Source organism: Helicoverpa armigera, chromosome 17, assembly GCF_030705265.1.
Source record: "Helicoverpa armigera isolate CAAS_96S chromosome 17, ASM3070526v1, whole genome shotgun sequence".
Lineage (NCBI taxonomy): Eukaryota > Metazoa > Arthropoda > Insecta > Lepidoptera > Noctuidae > Helicoverpa > Helicoverpa armigera.
In genome coordinates, this window is record NC_087136.1 from 9,567,252 (window position 1) to 9,587,654 (window position 20,403).

The window sequence follows — 20,403 nt, forward strand, 5'->3', positions numbered from 1 at the left end:
ATGGCGAACTCAAGTAGGTCCTTTAAACTTAGAAGTTCTAAACTTTGTCTTAAGGACTTAAGTTTTAGAATTATTAATTTTATTCAAAAGATTAATAGTGTAAAAGGCCAGTGAGATGATTAAATAGAAACTTCAATGTGTATAAAAGGCTTTGTTAATTTTATTTCTTAGAAAGTTTTTGTTTTAATACGAATGTTATCCACTGGGGTTCTAGATTACATTCGCGGGGTATGAATATTTAAATTCAGCTGTATCTACGTAGACATAAGTAAAATTATTGTCTGTGTGTCTAATACATATTACTGTTGAATTTCAAAAACTGGTAGTCAAAATTAAAATGATTTAATAATCCACACGATTATTGAAACATTTTAACATTCTCAGCATCAAGTAATTTCAACGCATTTATTAAGTGGTAAAAATTACAATTTATAACAGTCATGACAAAGATTCTATACCTACGTAATACTGACAGATTTTGAGATTATTTTCTTCTTACACATTTTTTTTTTTCATCTAGTATCAGCTTACGCGTAACTATAAGAGTGTCTAGAAAATTTTAACATAAATCTGTTGACTACAGGCTTTCAAACATTATCTCAAGAAATTTTCCTTGAATTGTCAACAAATTTTTAAAAACTTTTCTTTGATCGACTACTTTGATGACTCTTCAGTTTTCTTGTAATAGTTTTAATGTTAGTTACTTTGTTTTAGTTTGTGCTAATAGCCATTCCCCATTTAGATGTTACAAAACTTTCGAAGAAATACGGCCGATAAAATTTCAATTTTATTTTTAAAGTTTTTCGTTTTAGTTTTTGGAATTATTTTCGGCTTGCTGATACTGAAATTGGTCCTTTGATAAAACTTTTTTTTCTGTCGATCAAGCAAAATACCCAAATGGGAATACTTATTTGAATGACTTTGAACTTTGTATGAGGGCCATCGTGAATATGAGTTTCTAAGAGTGGTTGGCATATAAGGGGACGTAAGTAACTTTTACTTCTTTAAATTAATTTCTTGGATTTTTACCCTTTTTTACTTCTTATACCTAAATCAATGGAAATAATGCTATATGCAACATTTTTTTGGTGTTATCTAGTGTAATAGGATATGCGAATATTTTTATATTTTACGTAAGTACTCATTATGTCTAGATTTTTTATTATTTAAGGTTCATAATGGTAATAAATACCCGAGCTATTAAAATGTGTATTATGTATTGATTTAACGTTATTTTACATAGAACATAACATTTTATGGCCAAATATAAATAAAAATACAAAAATTGAATCTTAATCCCTACTTAGCCAATCACAAACCACGATAAGCCAGCTTTAAGTAAAAAGACTATGTAATAAGACAGTCGCATTAGCCTATCTTAGTGCAGCAGTTACGCCTCGTTAGTTAATCCGACGTGTAACGCACAGTAAGATTAGCTGGTAACGCTCGGTTTTAGTTTTTATGATGTAAAAATAGGTAAAGGTTTTCTTGTTATCGTCTATAATGTTTAGTCATATTGTCGATACCAAAATACATAATTAACACCAGTTACCAGTTATTGGAAAATATAATTTAAAATGTTTTATTTCATTTAACAAAGAATTAACGCAATATTTTTCATAATTTTTTGTTGGTTACCAAGTTTTGATTCATACCAATCGAAAAATATTATGGTGATATTAAAAAAAAAATTGAAACTCGCTAAAGATGTATTCGATTTTTAAAACACGTTACAAATACTCCAATGTTAAAATCAATTATGTCAATTATTATACTCATGGAAAACAAAACTTTCCTATCTTCGTGATTATTTTCTAATATCAGAACTCTTATCCGGGTGTCTTGAGTAGTTCCCATGGGATGCATCCGGAACCACAGGGAACAGCTAGTCTATACTAATATTATAAAGCTGAAGAGTTTGTTTGTTTGAACGCGCTAATCTCAGGAACTACTGGTCCGATTTGAAAAATTCTTTCAGTGTTACATAGCCCATTTATCGAGGAAGGCTTTAGGCTACTTTTTATCCGGGTTCGTGCAGAGGTTTCTACGGGACGCAACCGGAACTACGAGGAACAACTAGTGAATAATAAAATTTTAAACTTTTCCTCTGGACAGAATGCACGTAGTTATTATTTTCCAATAAATTTACAATATCGAATTCATCATCTTAATACCCGGAAAAGCCGGAAAAATCTTTAAACGCATTCTCTTTGAAGTTAATTTTGATCAGTACGTAAAAGCAGAAAATTAATTTATAAGCACACAAGGCAGTAAAGAATTTAATTAACTCATTCAGTTTAATAATAATCCATCTGTATTTCATAATTTTATTGAAACAATTAATAAATGGTTAGTACTGAAAATCATGACTGCGGGCTGTTTTTGAATTTAAATAAAAATGGATATTAAACCTGTAAAATTTCAAATGTGAAATTATTTGCTCGGTGCGTGATATTTATATTTTAGTTCTCCGTAATTAAACCCATATACTGATGGCATATATTCCCATGTGGATAAAAGCATAATAATGTATATCTTTCATTTAAATCGGTTTAGTAGTTTTGGCGTAAGAGCGCGACAGAGAGACAGTTACTATCACATATTTATAAGAACTTTTTAATTTTATTGAATTTTAACGACTTACATTTCAAGGCTTATTAAAAGCCACATTCTTATAAAAAAAAAAAAAAGATTCCGACAACTTCAGCACCTGGTTTTTGGGAAGTCGGTAAAAGATATTTTTATATTTATTTGTTAATTTTCCTTCATGTTGTAACGTTTAGTGTGGTGGTAGGTAGACTAGAAGGTGAGAAAATAAAAAAAGAAATTTAGTAGGTAAATGGTATAAGTCTATATTGTACCAAAAGATCGGCAGAGCCGGGAGTGGGTTTAGAATAATCGAGCTCGCGTTAAGTTCTGGCCCGCTATAGAACACTACTACCCTGTATAGTCAGGCAGCTCGGCAGCGGTCAGGCGGGGTACGTGTGCAGCGCGCTAGTAGATGCCGGACGCGCAGGTAGATGCAGGACACGTAGATAGGCGCGGCACGTAGATAGGCACAGGCACGTAGGTAGACACAGGCACGTAGGTAGACACAGGCACGTAGGTAGACAAGCGCGTAGGTAGGTGCACTTAGGGTAGGTGCACTACGGTAGGTGCACTGGAGGTAGTCAGGTACTTGAACCCTGGAATGTCCGTTATGTTCCGTCTTAGTTACGGTCCGGTTATATTCCAGCCACGACTGCAACATCCCGATTTCCACTTACTCACTACCTAACTAGATGGAAAGCAGTGATCAAGCACTAGATAGCATCGAGATGAGGCAGCCTAGGCAGCGTGACAAATTATAGTACAGCTAACCAAAATGTAATCTGAATGCAAGTGATGAGGGTGAAAGTATTTGCATGATTTTAAAAAGCAAAGCACTATTTTAAATGAAGTTAATGAAATTAATAAATAGGTAGTCACTATAAGAAATTATTTGAAAAGAAGAATATGGAAAAATAATTGTAGGGCGTGGCCCTCATGACACGGTCTAAGTGCACCGGTCATGTAAGGTCAAATACCACATGATATTTTTTTTAAAAGCGTTATGGAAATAAGTACATAGGCCATAGGTAATATTCCATAAGAACAGCAACAAAGGCGTGATCGTAGCATGATATAACATAATGAATGCACAATGAAATTAGCAAGTCATCCTACGACACGTCACGTACTCACGTATAACTTTTCTAGATGCACATAATAAGTAATATTTTGCAACACTCACCCGATCTGGGGTATACACTGACTTTAAAAGTTATTTTAAAAGCACAATAGTTTATTAACGGTTAAATTATTTGCAATAAAATCGCGAGTTAAAAATGTACATAGACCAGTAGTAGTAGTAGACTGTATCGGCTCGCAGCGTCGTGCTAGTGACCGTCTCGCGATTGACCGCCGGCTCTGCTCGCGTCGCCTCATAGGAGGGATAGTTCGCCGAACCGGTTTCCGTCACCCGTCAACGGCTCACGGCTCGCGGCGCGCGGCCGAGATATAGCAAGTCTAGTATTTTTAAATATTCAAAATATAACGTACAACGTTACAGTACCCCCCTTTTTAGCGTAGGATTTTTCCTAGGAAAAATCCGCTGCTTACGCTCTTGCTAACAACTGATCTGAGTTTCTCTTTCATTCGTCTTCATTCATAATGTAATCATCCCTCACTTTTCATTCTTCCTTACATTAAATAGCCGACATCACATTTATAGACATCTGTGCGTCAGCGTCCTTTCGACCTGAGTATTCTGCATACAGTGCACAGAACGCTCACCCAGTTCAGTCATGGCTGGTAGAGGATAAAGCTGAAATCGAGCGATTACTAACTACACATAACTATTAATTGATAGATTGAATATTAGAAAGGATAAATACATAAGTTATATTTGTGATTTTAAGGCTTACTTATAGAGTAATCAACCGCTCTTGCAAAGGCTTATTTAAGGAGTTGCACCGCTCCGTAGAATACCAAAGGTGTAGGGCCTTTAGCATACAGAAGGGATCTATGGGGTAGAACCACGATCAAAAGTTTCGTTTATAACCATCGGTGTAGGGCCGATAGTCATAATAGATTTAATATGGTAGGAATACGATGTATGGGGTAGACCATCATCATATAAACTATTGGGGTAGACCAATAATTGAAAAATAGAAAAGCAATAGTTATGGGTAGTAGTAGTAAGAGGGTACTTTACATTATTTAGTTTAGTTTTTAGTTTATAATATTATGTATTTGTTTAAGTTACATTTAGTGCATTTAGTTTTAGTTGATTTTTACAAATTTGTTATATAATTTTAATTACAGTTATAGAATTTAAGTTGAACTAATAATTTATTCTTTGTAGTTTATTATTTTATATTATTAAGTTTAGTTTTTATTATTTAGTTTAGTTTATATTATGTATTAGTGCATTTAGTTTTAGGTGATTTTAAAAAAAATTGTTTAAAGTAAAATATATTTAGCTATAATCAACGAAGTTTAATTATTAACAAATTGATTTACTTTACCTAGTCGTAGTAACATTCTTATAACATTAGTCTAAGTTATACTTTATAGTTAATTAATTTAATAGTTTAAAATACTTTATGTACCATTTTATTAACGTATAAATTGTGACTGTCTTGTGGGGTTCTATTAGAAGTAATTTTAGGTTTAGTGTAGTGATTATAGTGTTTAGAATAGATACGATTAAAATTATAACTTTGTTTTTTGTACGATAGAAGATAATTTAACTACATATCTGTTTCCGAAGTTCTCTAACCGAATCTCCCCCAGTACCATCACGAACAGTAACTTCATAATCTAGTTCAGCTTTTTGTAGCGATAAAAACTTAATAGGGTAGTACATGATAAAAAATTAAAACCGCAGAGAAGGAGTGTGTTGCAAAATAAAGTCAAAAATAATAAAGATAAAACAATTCGGATGCAAAATCAGCACGTTTGTGGTCAGTCTAACCATATGCGAAAATATATTTAAGGTATCTAAACTTTGAATTTAAATGTGAAAAAAAATTTTTTTGGGGTAGAAAAATATTGACGGTAGGTCAAGTGAAAAATGGACGGTTAAATTTAAATATTAGAGAGAATTTTTTTTTTAATATGTGGGTAGATTCACATTTGGTAGGCTGTGATTAAATTCAACACAACTGACAGACAACCAACACCAGGACAACTACAAAATGCTTAGCAAACAAGAACTAAACACGGCTCGATATATTCTACCTTTATTGGGCGCCACTGTAACGTTTAGTGTGGTGGTAGGTAGACTAGAAGGTGAGAAAATAAAAAAAGAAATTTAGTAGGTAAATGGTATAAGTCTATATTGTACCAAAAGATCGGCAGAGCCGGGAGTGGGTTTAGAATAATCGAGCTCGCGTTAAGTTCTGGCCCGCTATAGAACACTACTACCCTGTATAGTCAGGCAGCTCGGCAGCGGTCAGGCGGGGTACGTGTGCAGCGCGCTAGTAGATGCCGGACGCGCAGGTAGATGCAGGACACGTAGATAGGCGCGGCACGTAGATAGGCACAGGCACGTAGGTAGACACAGGCACGTAGGTAGACACAGGCACGTAGGTAGACAAGCGCGTAGGTAGGTGCACTTAGGGTAGGTGCACTACGGTAGGTGCACTGGAGGTAGTCAGGTACTTGAACCCTGGAATGTCCGTTATGTTCCGTCTTAGTTACGGTCCGGTTATATTCCAGCCACGACTGCAACATCCCGATTTCCACTTACTCACTACCTAACTAGATGGAAAGCAGTGATCAAGCACTAGATAGCATCGAGATGAGGCAGCCTAGGCAGCGTGACAAATTATAGTACAGCTAACCAAAATGTAATCTGAATGCAAGTGATGAGGGTGAAAGTATTTGCATGATTTTAAAAAGCAAAGCACTATTTTAAATGAAGTTAATGAAATTAATAAATAGGTAGTCACTATAAGAAATTATTTGAAAAGAAGAATATGGAAAAATAATTGTAGGGCGTGGCCCTCATGACACGGTCTAAGTGCACCGGTCATGTAAGGTCAAATACCACATGATATTTTTTTTAAAAGCGTTATGGAAATAAGTACATAGGCCATAGGTAATATTCCATAAGAACAGCAACAAAGGCGTGATCGTAGCATGATATAACATAATGAATGCACAATGAAATTAGCAAGTCATCCTACGACACGTCACGTACTCACGTATAACTTTTCTAGATGCACATAATAAGTAATATTTTGCAACACTCACCCGATCTGGGGTATACACTGACTTTAAAAGTTATTTTAAAAGCACAATAGTTTATTAACGGTTAAATTATTTGCAATAAAATCGCGAGTTAAAAATGTACATAGACCAGTAGTAGTAGTAGACTGTATCGGCTCGCAGCGTCGTGCTAGTGACCGTCTCGCGATTGACCGCCGGCTCTGCTCGCGTCGCCTCATAGGAGGGATAGTTCGCCGAACCGGTTTCCGTCACCCGTCAACGGCTCACGGCTCGCGGCGCGCGGCCGAGATATAGCAAGTCTAGTATTTTTAAATATTCAAAATATAACGTACAACGTTACAATGTAAACAGTATTTTTGCTCATGTAATCTTATATCCAAAGATCGGAATACTAATTACAATGATTATTTCCAAGCGCTCGACTCTGAAGGAAACTGGAGGAAGTAATTAAAAAGAAAATGCTTAATTATCTTTTTTGATGTAATTTTACTACCTTCGCGTGTAATAAAATGTAATTTAAGTCGTTGGATGTTTATTCGACTGTGATATGTAGAAGGGAGATGTGTTTTTAACAAAAAAAAAAGATCCTATAGATACATATTTGTCCATAGATATTTTTGTTACCATGTCACATATCGGAACTACTTAGGTCTATTAAGCATAGGACCTTTAAAAGTCCGGTATTCGGTAGCTGATAGGATGTAAGATGCTTCTTTTCACCCGGGTACAAAAAGTCGGGTCAGAATGCGGCTGAAACCGTGGAGAAAGAGCTAGTCAAATAATCTCAAAGAAAAATTTTACCATATTCAGATTTAGGACATCTTTAAAACCCATCTATCATATACATAAGTTAACCTAAAAGATCCGCAATGTCGACCGTGCGTTAGACTTAGAAAGTATCATTTATCTTAGCGAGTTCCCAGTCACTCATGGATGACAGATTTATTGACCGGCTAATCGATCCTCGGAACATATTGGTGCCATTGAAACGTTTAAGGAGATATTCTAAAGCAGCAGTAATATAAGAATAAATATAAAAAATATAATTACCTATGATTGGTGGTAGGACTCAAAAGATCGAGAGGTGTGGAGGCAAAATGGGGAGGCCTTTGCCTCAGTGGGCCAGCCAGCCAGCCAGTCAGGCCAGCAGTGGGATAGTACCCAAGGGCTTAAAAAATACCTATCGTAAATTGAGAAGTAGAAGTATGCTTTTCTCCGTTTCCAGGGTACCACTTATTTCAAAGCCAATTTACACCCCAATCGGTTTAACTGTTTTAACATGAACACGTTAAGAACAAACTAGCGACGAGCTATACCAGTGTATGTACATATACATTCTTTCCTCATCAATCAATATAATATTGGTGAAGACCGAATGAAAATAAATATGTAGTTTTCAAGTATATGGTGAAAAGATACGATGCAGGACTTTGTGTCTATGTATAGAGTGTCCTTTGAAGAAAAGTTATCGCCCACGGAGCAATCCTGATATTACTAACTTTATTCAATAGAAATATGTCTAAACCCTAATCATTAATGAAAATGTCGCCACCAATATTGGCTATAATTAGTACCAATATCAGACAAACTAAAATAGATTGATTAAAGTTTGGGCAAGCGTTGACCGAGCCATCTATTTCGGACCAAGTATTTTGAGAGAGCTCAATATTATATCTGGGCTTGAGATGTCAGCAACCCCAGCGGGACCCAGTAGGGCCAAGGCCTGTCGGGGCTGCGGGGTGTTCGAAAGAGATACCGCGGCCCTGGTACATAAAAAGCCTATGACGGAACATGACGGTTTTCAGTCAGTAAGAGTCTGACACTCCCTCACCGCTGCTAACCCACAGCGGGAGGGGTCATTTGATGATTTTTGACGTCGTTAAAAAAAAATTAAAGACAAGTATTTTCATTCATTCATTCATTCATTCATCATCAGCCTATCGCAGTCCACTGCTGGACATAGGCCTCTCCAAGTGCACTCTCAGCTAGCTTAATATTATATTTGGGCTGGATATCTGAAAGTTTGTCCGATGTTAGTCTATCCGCTACATTTTTTATCTTCTTGTCGTGTCAATGAACCTGTTGGAATATTGGCGTGAAAATTAGTAGTGCCATTTTGATTTTAGCTGCTGAATTTATGATTAGGTAGTAATTAAACACGAATCTATTATTAATTTAGTAATGGACGGAAATAGGCTGCTGTGATATTTACTTGCTGTCCATAAAAAATTACCTATAAAGTAAAAAGTGGACCTTGTTGAGGAAATAACAAAATAAGAATAAATGGCAATTGATTTCTCGAACACCTGCTTTCTTGTCGAATGAAAAGAGCTTCCATTTAACAATATCTACAAGTTTATTGGTTAATCGCATAGCAGTATTAAAATAAGTAAGTAGGTCTTATTTTATTTACTAACACCCCAATATTAAACGATACAAGAAGATGTCCAGGACAGAGCGAAGTGGAAGAAGAAGATACGGAAAGCGGACCCCGTCACAAGACGGGATAAACGCTAAGAAGAAGAAGAAGATTGTTACAACAATAATATTGATTTTACCACAAATAATATCAAACTCTATTCCGCCAAATTAAATAGGACGTAAAATGTAAGACGATATTATACAATTCGATAATTAATGTACATAAGTCAAGGGAGCAATCTTATCGCTCCGCCGAGGCCGCTACCAATCTTGGTAACTCTGAAATTTTATTTTTTTCCTAAAAGAAAATCCAATTAAACCTAATTGGTTCAATAAGTTCATGTAACCTTACTTTTTAGCCTACCAGCATATTGCAGACTAAATAGTCGGACGACAGTTAGCGCAATGGATGTTTTTTTTTCTATACCTTATTTAACTGTCGGCTGACTAAAAAGTCTACAGTTTAAGGTTTATTTACACTTGACTAAATTCAGTAGTCTAAATAATTCAGTCACTAAATTCAGAAGGTAGGTTTCATTAAATAATTTAGAAACCTAATTAGACGACTGAATTTAGTCAAGTATAATAGGCCCTTCACCGGGTTCACCAATTTCTGCTTTAGGACATTATCGAATTGCATCAACTTCTGACTTGAATTTTATTTACTTACGGATACATTTTCCCGTTTTTTGCTCTCAGTATTATAACCAATAGAATATTCAATGAGTAAATATTACCATTTTCTTAAGAGATTTAGCGGCAAATAAGTAAAAACACGGAAAAGCTTTTATTTTGTCTAAAATTGATAGGCGTTCCCTTATGAGATTTCAGAGGGAATTCGTTTTTTTTTATTTTATTAAGTTGGGGAAAGACAACTGACATGCGAGGAAACATAATTTAAGGAGTCAAAGTGAACAAATAATTCTAAATTACTTATATGTTGTTGTTTCTATTAGGTACCTACTTTATTTACTTGCATAGCATAGCAGAGAAAAAAATATGTGATACGTTTTAACAAAATCAGGCTATGATTTTGTAGAACGGCATTTATCTTGACCGTTCCAAGAAAAATCTAAAAAGTTCAGTGTGATTAATAATGACAACGAAAAAAATACCATCACCGCGAGTAATAATATATTAGAGCATAGAACCCAAAAATGGGACTTGAAAACGTGACTTTTTTTGGATCGAATTCTGTTTCAACTAAATGTGATTTTCCTTTCAAAATTTTCTTAAAAGTAGCTTGTAACACGTGTCAGCAAATGAATAAATAATATTATTCCAAACACATTACGTTAAAGGTTCTCGACAAAATAACTTTGCCAAGTAAAATTGAGATGCCAAGCAGCCTTTGTCCTGAAAAAGTTTAAGGCTTTTGAGTACGAGAATGGCAACATCGAGAGAAAACTTTAAATTGGAAATTGTATGTGTGATGATGTGACACTACTAGTTTAAATGGGTTAGTAAAGAAAAGTATAAATGTAATAAATGCGTAAGTTACTCCTTATGTGTATGTTTTGAAAGCTTTCTCGCCATATATTATGAGTTTATTTAAATATAAGGTGGTCCCCAGATAATCTAGCTAGAGCCTGACAAAGGACATAGACTATTTTTAAAGACATTGGCTACTTTTTATCCAGGTTTAGCAAGTAGTTGCCTCTAACCCAGGTGGGACCGAAGGGAACAGCTATGGTTATAAGCATGCAGTAAGTATTTCACAGAAAAATACATGTACCCCTACAAAACCAGTAAAATAAGTGTCATAAAAAATAATCTTATACCTTGAAAACCAATAATTATAATGCTGACGATACGGAAAACCCAGATGTGGAACACTTGAACCGATATTGACGAGAATATAGTACCTACATATAGCTTCATAATTATATTTTTTACTCATATTTTCCGTTCCGAGGTGAGTTCCCGGCAATTTTTACGCGAAGGTAAGCATTCAATATAGCTTGGTATTTTTTTCTGAGAAAAACAAGTTCTTATTAAACTATTTAGATCATTTTGATATTAAAAATGTGTACTAGACTAGTATCGTGCCAGTAAATAGATGAAAATCTTTTCTGTTCCAGAAGTTTCTTCTACAGTTATTTTAAAGATAATATTGACTTACCTACTAGGTAACCTCTAGGTCCACTCACCTGGAAAACCAAAAACAAAAGCATTATATTATTACAATTATATTTTGTAGTACTTTTACCCTTAAACTGCTAGGTTACCCATTGCCTACTAAACAGAATTTCCCACATATTAATTCGGCAAAAAGAAGTAATAACTATCAATAATAGGTTTAGTTCCCATGAGATAGCAACCTGATTTCGTGATTCATTGCTTAATTTATTATTCAGCTAAGAGATATTGATATTGGCTTAATCTCTTTCCTTTCTTTCTTATTTCTATCGTCCATATTACATAGTCATCAATCTTGGAGTCCAAGCCAGTTGGTCCAAGTTCCCTTGATTAAAATTACAGATGTCAGTAATATGAAAAATGGTTTAATGACCGTAAATTAAAAAATCATTTGATAAAAACTCATCATCATCTGCCTAGCCTTTTCCCACTATGTTGGGGTCGGATTTCAGTCTAACCGGATGCAGCAGATTGCCAGTGTTTTATAAGGAGCGACTGCCTGGCTGACCTCCTCATCCCAGTTACCCGGGCAACCCAATACCCCTTGATAAGACTGGTTAACAGTATTCCTGGCTTCTGACTACCCGTAAAGAATGTCGAACATGTTCATCTAATAAAAAGGTAAAGTTACATTTTATGAAGGACAGTAGTTCCTACCTACAAAACCTACAAAACCTACCTACAAAACCTACCTACAAAAGTAGTATCTGTCGTAGGTACAAACTGTAATACCTAACAAAGACACCTTTGTTCCTTCTGGAGCCTTTGTGTACCAGACCCACTCACAGGACAATACCTATCTAGCATTCAAACAATATCAAAAAGAAAAACTATCTGTAACAGTACTAATATAATAAACAGGAAACATTTTTTTGTTTTTAACCTAAAGGCTCCGAAACTAAAAATTCTAAAATTATTTCACTATTGGAAAGCTACACTCTTCCCGACTAACATATGCTATATTTTATCCCGATACGGACAGTAGTTCTCTGATATTAGGTATATCTCTCTAACCCTTTTTACCCTTGACCCTCAATACCCAATTATTGAAAAAGACCAAAGACAAGTAATTACGAAACCAAACACAAAAACGCAACCTCATTTTCATGCGCCTTATTTTCATTTATTTTTTCTTGGCAACCCCAATATTTTGGCGCTGGCAACAAGGCTCAATTCGCTGTGTCCCGGTACATTAATTTTGGTAAAAACCTGTGGAAAGCCGTCCTTCTTTCATTTTGCTAATTCATCGCATTGATTTGGGAATGGTTCTTTCTAATTACGTGTGAGGAAGTAATGAAATGAAAGGGGCTATTGTTTGTCCGGTCGTATTTTGTTTTTCTGTGTGAAAGACGGTTTTGTTTTGCTATAGTGGTGCGAGAGCGTATTATCTAAAATGTGAGGGATAAGCTTCATGGGTTTTGGGATGAATATGAGTATTTTTTGGTAGGTGGTTCCGTTATTTTTTATAGTGCTGCTGGTAAATGATTACTTTATATAAGAATATATTAAGTTTCCTGGAATAAAGTGTTCAGATATTTATTAATTGCCTTACAATATTTTCAATTTAAATTATCTTAAAATTACTGTACAGAAAAAAAACCTTATTGACCTTTTGGAAATCAGTCAAGTGACACCAAAAACAACAATAAAATCCATGCATGTCTAATCTCACAACAGTTCATCACACGAAAACCATCTACTCCTCATCATCAAAACCTAGTAACCAACTTCAAAGATAAGCCTTACATATTACATGTAGCCTCCTACAGTACGACGATCGATATAGCAGGCCGGATTCATTTAATATTTTATTTAGAAAAGTTATCGCGTACCACTTACTCGGGTGCGTTGGAAAAATGCCGGTAGAAAATTGAATTTTAGGGCCCTCAGTAAGGTCGCCTGATGTTATGCCCGGCCCGGGTATAACGGATATTTTTGAAGTTGCTTTTAGGTTGTGATAGTCACGGAACGGTAGTGTTTTGTTTCTTTGTTACAGAGAATATTGAACTTAAAAATAAGTGTTGGTATTCTCAGCTATTTTTTAAATAAAATAAACAAAAGAACGACAGGTTTTGAAGACAAAATTACATTCGAATTTTCAGTCAAAAATACTTGATAGGCAATGCGGTCTTCAGGACATAATATTGACAATGCTTAAAAGGAAAGATTACAGAAGCCAATATTTGTTCCTTCTTTTACCCACTTCCGCGTCATCTTCCAAAAATACATTTTTATTTAAACATTCGTCCTTCTTTTACTATAACCACAAAAATAGGTACAATCACAAACAAAAACTTTAAAAGAAAGTGAAAAATTTGAAATTCTCGCATAGCTATTTCTGGCCTTACCTGTACCTCCGATGTTCATGTAAAATTGAATTTCAGAGCAAAAGGTGAAAGGTCACATTGTTTCATGTATTAGTAATGCTACACTGCTTATGTTGTATAACGAATTTCTCAGTATACTGGCTTTCCTATATTATAATTTGTGGGTTCTGTAGGTAGGTATATATGTATATAAGAAAATATAAAATATATGTATATAAGAAAAAGTGTTATTCGATTTTCTTTTTGAAGTTTCATAGCTCCTGGATGTTTTTGTTAGCAAAGAATTTGATTTAGCAAAATTGTACAACGAATGATTTTCATGCGACTTTAGCGTTCTAAATATTTGTATAGATCAGGATCTTATATATTGGGACACTGTTCTTGAATAAATTAATATTTAGACTTATATTTTAGTCCCTACGCAACATTATTGGAATTCCAAAATAAAAAATATACCTACGGATTCCTAATTTCATTAAATTAAGTTTCAACATAATTTCCGTAAAAAGGGGCACTGAAGTTTGAACTAAAATTGTATGGCACAGAACATTTTTCCGGTACATTTTAATATAAAAAGTCCCGTATAACAATTCGGTTTTCTGAAGCGATTACAACGTTAAGAAATTTTAACAAGCTCAGAACTGAAAGGGTACTTTTCTATGAATATTAAATTTATTAAGTTGGATTAGTAAGTTAATAGGTGCTTTATGACTTGTATTTTGTAATTTGGTTAAGTCAACGTATTGGTAACTGCCTTCTTTTATTTATTTTGAGTGAAGTACCTTAATTTAAGAAGACGTAGATAAAGGCTTTTTTTCTTGAACTGCTTTTAAAAAATTTATTTATTTATTTACACCACTATCTACCATTACAGGTTTATCTTAACCTAATGCGATAGACGGGACACAATACTAAAAAATAATAACAAAACATAGATAACGCCAATGCACAACAACATCAAAACATAAAAATTAGACAGGAAAATAGGACATACAATAAAAAAACAGACAAATAGTAGTAATAATAAATACAACACAATATTAATTATTATAGCACAAAAGATGCAATAGTCCTCTTGCGAATTCACCAAAGTTACACGTCAATACGTCTATCCTTGTATGGAGCACGTTTATGTTGACTATCGCTCTGGTAATAGGCGACTTGGCCATAAGGTTAGTCCTGGCCGGTGGTGTGACCAGAAGTGGTGGGCTCGGGCGCCACCACACATAACGGTCGGGAACACAAATGTTTAGGCTACCCAAAATCCCAAATGTTTTGATCGGTCCAGAATTTCAGCCACAAAAAATATTTTTCTGAAGACATTTTTGTCTGACCTATTTTTAGGAACATAGGAAGTCTTTCATTACCAAATCATTTATTATCTAATACAATTTTAAATAAAAAAAAATATTGTTTTTATCTTTATCCGCTACGACCAATTTTCCAGCAATCTACTTGAGATGCTTCCGTCAAGGTTCAGAAATGTTATCGACACATCTCGCGATCAGGACTTTAATAATGCAGACTTATGTTCAATATTTTACAGGAAAATTCAAAAAGAAAATACCTTGATAGTAAGTGAACGCTACAATATGTGGTTAGCTTCGCTTTTGTTTATACTTTGTCAGCATCGTATATTGTATTCACCTATTGTACGTTGCTCTAATAAGACAATATCATCCAGAAAATACACACAAAACGGGATAAATAAAATTATTGAATCCCTCAGCGTTTTTACTGAAAACGATTTTATAAAATCTTTAATTACTTTTACCAAAGAGCAATTAACGTTGAATACATTGTGTGTAAGATGAATATGGCTGGAAAGAATGTTACTTGTGAGATGACATAATGTAGGAAGGTATATAAAAAAAGACATACCTACGAGTATTTACTAAGCCGAACCCAAGTAATAAATTGGGAAAAGGGAAATGCTGATTTTTGCCAAAAAATAATTCTGTTATTGGTCAGTTTTAATGGTGATAACTTGCAGATCTATATGAGGTGATTCAGCTCCAAAGCTGGATTCAGGTATTTTTATAACCTCAAATATCCACAGAGTTAGTGACCAATAAACATCAGATGGCAGACAATATTACCTGACTCCTATCAAAGAAACTCCTCACCTTTTCCAAAATTTTATTCTGAATTATAACCGTATATTTCAATACCTCGTCCAAAAATTTCAAAGTCAATTCAATGGCTGAACTCAGTCTTGGCAAAGAGCCAGGAACAAAATTCGATTTAGTATTTGTTAAGAGTACCCTGCATACTGAAGACTAAACAGTCGACCGACAGTTGACCCGAAGAGTGGCAAAATATATTTTTTAAACTAAAATCTTGATTCCAATCAAACAGTCGTTCTGATACCAGCTTAATGTCCTCCTAGCCGATTATCGGCTACGGCGGCTGTTGTCATATAAGGAGATTAGCCAACTGCACAGGACATATTATAGTGCACAAGTATTTGCGCAGACACAGTGCACTCACTATTCCTTCACTCTCATAGCTCGATGGGATGGCCGATACCTGATCCCGGCTAGATACCTGATCTTTGTACTACCATTCATCTTTATACTGATGTGTAGCAAAAGACAAACTATCGGCCGACTAAAAGTCTGCAGTATGCTGGTACTCTTAAAGTTTGAGGTGCCAGTTGGTATCACCTGAGACTGTATATATTCGAGTCAGGAAAACTTGGTAACTTATTTAAACATTACACGTGTTATCCCCAGAGCAAAGATGTAGGTTTTGTAAATGAAAGCCTGGTTATGAGAGGAAACGGCTTTATTTACTGTGTGTATGGCTTGTAGGTTATAATAGATAGGTGAGTCAGTTTACCTGTCTAAGGAGCAAGAGTTCATAAATGGTGTATCATCTGCTTAGCGTTTTCCCAATGATGTATAGCAGGCTTGCAGTCTCATCATGTTGGGAACGAAGCGATTGCCTATCTGTTAAAAATGAAAGGTTGGACATGATTCGCCTCTAGTTTCTATATTCCTTTGATCAGTGTCAGATTGTCTAATCGTCTCTTTGGGGACCGTCCTACGCTAAGCTTGCCAGTCCCAGGTTGTCACTCAAACAACTTTCATCACCATCGGCCACCGCTTCTTCGAACTTTATGGTCGATCTATTGCCATGTACCCGCTAGGCTATATCGGTAACTTTGATTTTTCTAATATAATGTAAGATTGTAAGAAATTGACCATAAATGAATTGGAACCGGCCTACCACAAGTCATTAGTCTGGCCATTCCCATTGGCTCGTTAACTGATTGACGTTGATAGATTACTGATGACGGCTACTCTTGCTGTGTTCAGTTTTTATTCCCCAAGGACATATTACAGATGTTCAAGTCAGTTATAAGAGGAGTAGGACTTAAATCTGACGGGCAAAAATAATGGTTTTGTAGTTTTTTTCTTGCTTTCATAAAACTTTGGGAAAAGGTGTTCTTTATTAAAATAGTATAGTAGAGAGTCGCTTGTGCCTATAGAATTGGCCTGATCTCAAAATATTTGCATTTTGACTTTTACGGTGGATTTCAATAACCTATCTTTATGTTGATTTAATTAGAGATAGGAATTGCCTGAATGGTGCTTCTGTCAAAGTTCTAGTTAGCAAAACAACTTACAGGATATTGTAGATTCAATTTTATATCACTGTTTCTGCTGGATGCTTCATAGTGACTGTTAGACTATCTTCCCCCATACATAAATAACATCAAAACATTACCACAACAAATGTACCAATCTAACTTAATGAGAATCGACATCTTGAAGATAACGTAACCACATACCTAACGTTCACTTGATTTTAACATAACCCGAAATCTGATTTATGGAGAAATAGACTTTAATGATTACTACACAAAGTACATAATGAGTTACACGCGTAATTTGTTACGCAATTAAGCGCGTTTGCATATTTAGCTTACGTTATGTGAAGTGTAGGATTTGATTATTGTAATTTATTGAAGTTTGTTGCGTGTAGTTTTGCTTTTGATCTGTGGTGTAGTTTGTTAGAGTATATAGCTAGAAGATAATATACAGGGTTACTGGTAAGTAGACCGCATCCTTTAATGAGGTAATAGTATAGGTCAATACGGACAAATTTGACCATGGCATACACTGGGCAAAAGTTAACCCGTTGCAAGATAATCGAATTTCAAGCTTCAAATCTTCTCTTTACAAGTCGTCTTTGTCCGTATTTGACCTATCGTGTGATACTATCACCTCATTAAAGGATGTGGTCTACTTACCAGTAACCTTGTATATTATAAGAAACTTGTTATTGTTGCACATAAAACCGATTATTTTCATTTGAAGTACAAAAGGGCTAACCGTAGAACAATTATATCAACCCCGACAAAGATTTTGAAGTTTGATCGGACTTTTAATTAGTATGAAGATGTAGAGTGCATATTAGAGTTATCAGGTATCATAATTACTCTGAAATACGCGGGGACTCTAAAGGTCTTTCTCAAGGTCAACTCTATCTCTGTACCAAATTTTATTAAAATCAGTTTAGTGGTTTAGACGTGAAAGCGTAACAGACAGACAGAAATACTTTCGCATTTATAATATTAGTAGGGAAGTAACGAATAATGTAGATAAATAATTGTCATAAATATTACCGTAAACCTGCAAATGTACCTCTCAAAACACTCAGACTTCAAATGCGGTTAAACAGAACGTGTTTTAACGTAACCTAACAATATTTTACCCCGCTATCTCTTTAAGACGAGCATGCGAGCACAAAAGCGAAACGGAGTCCTAACGTAATTACTTGATGTTCTTTGAATAATCTTTTTACATTTTCAAAATGTTGTTTGTTCATTTTCTTATGAGAAAAAGAGGAAAATTTGAAAAAACACACAAGCGTATTACACTGTAAGCTGTTCTCAGTCTATGGAGTTTCACCACGTTATTTCATCATCTGCGTAGCCTTTTCCCAACTATAATGGAGTCGGCTGCCAGTCTAACCAGATGCACCTGAGTACAAATTTTACAAGGAGCAACTGCCTAACTAAACACCTCAACCCAGTTACCCGGTCAACCCGATACTCCTTAGTAAGACTGGTTGTCAGACTTTCTGACTTTTGACTACCCTTACGACTGCCAAAGATGTTCAAATGACAACCAGTACCCATTAATTTAACGTGCCTTCCAAAACACTCAGGTTCTCGTTAGGAATAAAATCCTTTTAAAAATAGTGCTTAAGTACGCAAAGCTCTTAAAATAACACTTACAGAAGCAACCGTACAAAATAGAATTGTGACTTCTGCACAAACACTAACTATTATTTTTCTTTTGTTTTTATTTTTGTCGGTTAGCGTCGTCCGCTGTTGTGCTCCAATTGCTTTGCTGAACCAATGTTTGGCTTCTCTTTGTAGAAAATAAGCTACAAAGTCCTTTGGTAAAGCTAATTAATTTGAAGGATTGTGTAAAGCTGTAGAAGAGGGAAATAAACTTATTGATTAGAATTATAATTATGTTGATAGAAGACTACCTAATATGTGTGCACGTTTATTTAATTGTAATCTTTCTAGACTCTCCCTTTATCTTTCTATCATTATTTTTCTGCCAGAAATTTATATCTACTTCTGAAATAATTCCTTGAAGACTAAGCCGTTTTCCATGGGATTTACTGTGCCCCCACTCAAATTCCATCTTAATTGACCCAGTAATACTAGGGCCCCTTTTTTTAAATTTAACAAAATATATAGATTACTTTTCATTTACCATTTAGGTACCCATAAAACTACAAGTCAACACTCAATATTAATAACCACACAGCCTTAAACCACCGAAAGATCTCACAATTAGGTTAACTTTAACAATAGCCGCGACATAGTTTAGTAAATTAACTGTGCCCAAGTTAATCCGGATTGGAAATTGGAATGTAACCGCATACCAATAGTTATTACACGTAAGTTGGTTTAAATTGCTGTGGTTTTGTTTAGATATCGGGTTTAGAATTTAGAACAGCGTTTAAGTATATTTATGGGTGGATTATGGTAGATAAACTGTTAAATTGATATGTTGCGTGGAGATTTATTAATGCACTGTTATAAAAAAACTTCTGCACACTTTTTTTTTCACGATAGCGAATGAGCCCAACTCGTGTATTTAGGTGTACATGCACAATGTCTTTGTATGCGTAACCTCGCTCAGTGTCAAGTCATAGGCGTCGTCCTAATTGGCAGCGATCGCACGATGGCGCGATGCGTTTTTCATCTCACTATCTCACTTGCGAGGTTCAAATAGGACACTCTGATGAAATCTGTATGTTTGAACTCATCGAACGACGAGAACGCATCGTGTCATCGTACAATCGCTGACAATTAGGACGACGTCTTAGATGAAAAACGCATCGCGCCATCGCGCGATCGCTGCCAATTAGGACGACGCCATACAAAGCCTCGGGGCTGCGGGATTGTCCAAAAGAGTTACCACGGCCCTGGTACACAATGGGTCCTAGAAGGAATATGGTGTGTTCTAGTTAGTAAGAGTCTGACACTCCCACACGCAGCACCCACAGCGGGATGGGTCACTTGACGATTTTCCATCAGAACAATAATAGTTTGAAAAAACTATAAAACACGCTTATAGCACGCACAAAAAATACAAAATAATTAAGAGTTTTAGTTTTATGAAAGAAAACGTGGTGCGTTTTCCAAAAAGAGTAAAGATTACATGAACGTTCCACGCTTTCTTTCCTCATCATCATTCATTTTCTTACATGCATAGTTAGTTACAAG

At 35.2% G+C, this 20,403-nt stretch overlaps 1 protein-coding gene and 2 long non-coding RNA genes across 4 annotated transcripts in view; all 3 read right to left on the bottom strand.

Moving 5' to 3' along the window:
• Positions 1-20,403, bottom strand: part of LOC110379154 (uncharacterized) — a 147,758-nt gene that overhangs the window by 95,594 nt on the left and 31,761 nt on the right. The gene's annotated exons all lie outside the window — the stretch shown is intronic.
• LOC110370543 (uncharacterized) lies at positions 2,836-5,487 on the bottom strand. The gene is made up of 2 exons (XR_002429248.3): positions 3,773-5,487; positions 2,836-3,185 (listed from the first exon to the last, which is right to left on the bottom strand). It is a non-coding gene; the product is annotated as an uncharacterized LOC110370543 (long non-coding RNA).
• LOC135118056 (uncharacterized) lies at positions 5,844-7,098 on the bottom strand. Its single transcript, XR_010277333.1, has 2 exons — positions 6,781-7,098; positions 5,844-6,193 (listed from the first exon to the last, which is right to left on the bottom strand). It is a non-coding gene; the product is annotated as an uncharacterized LOC135118056 (long non-coding RNA).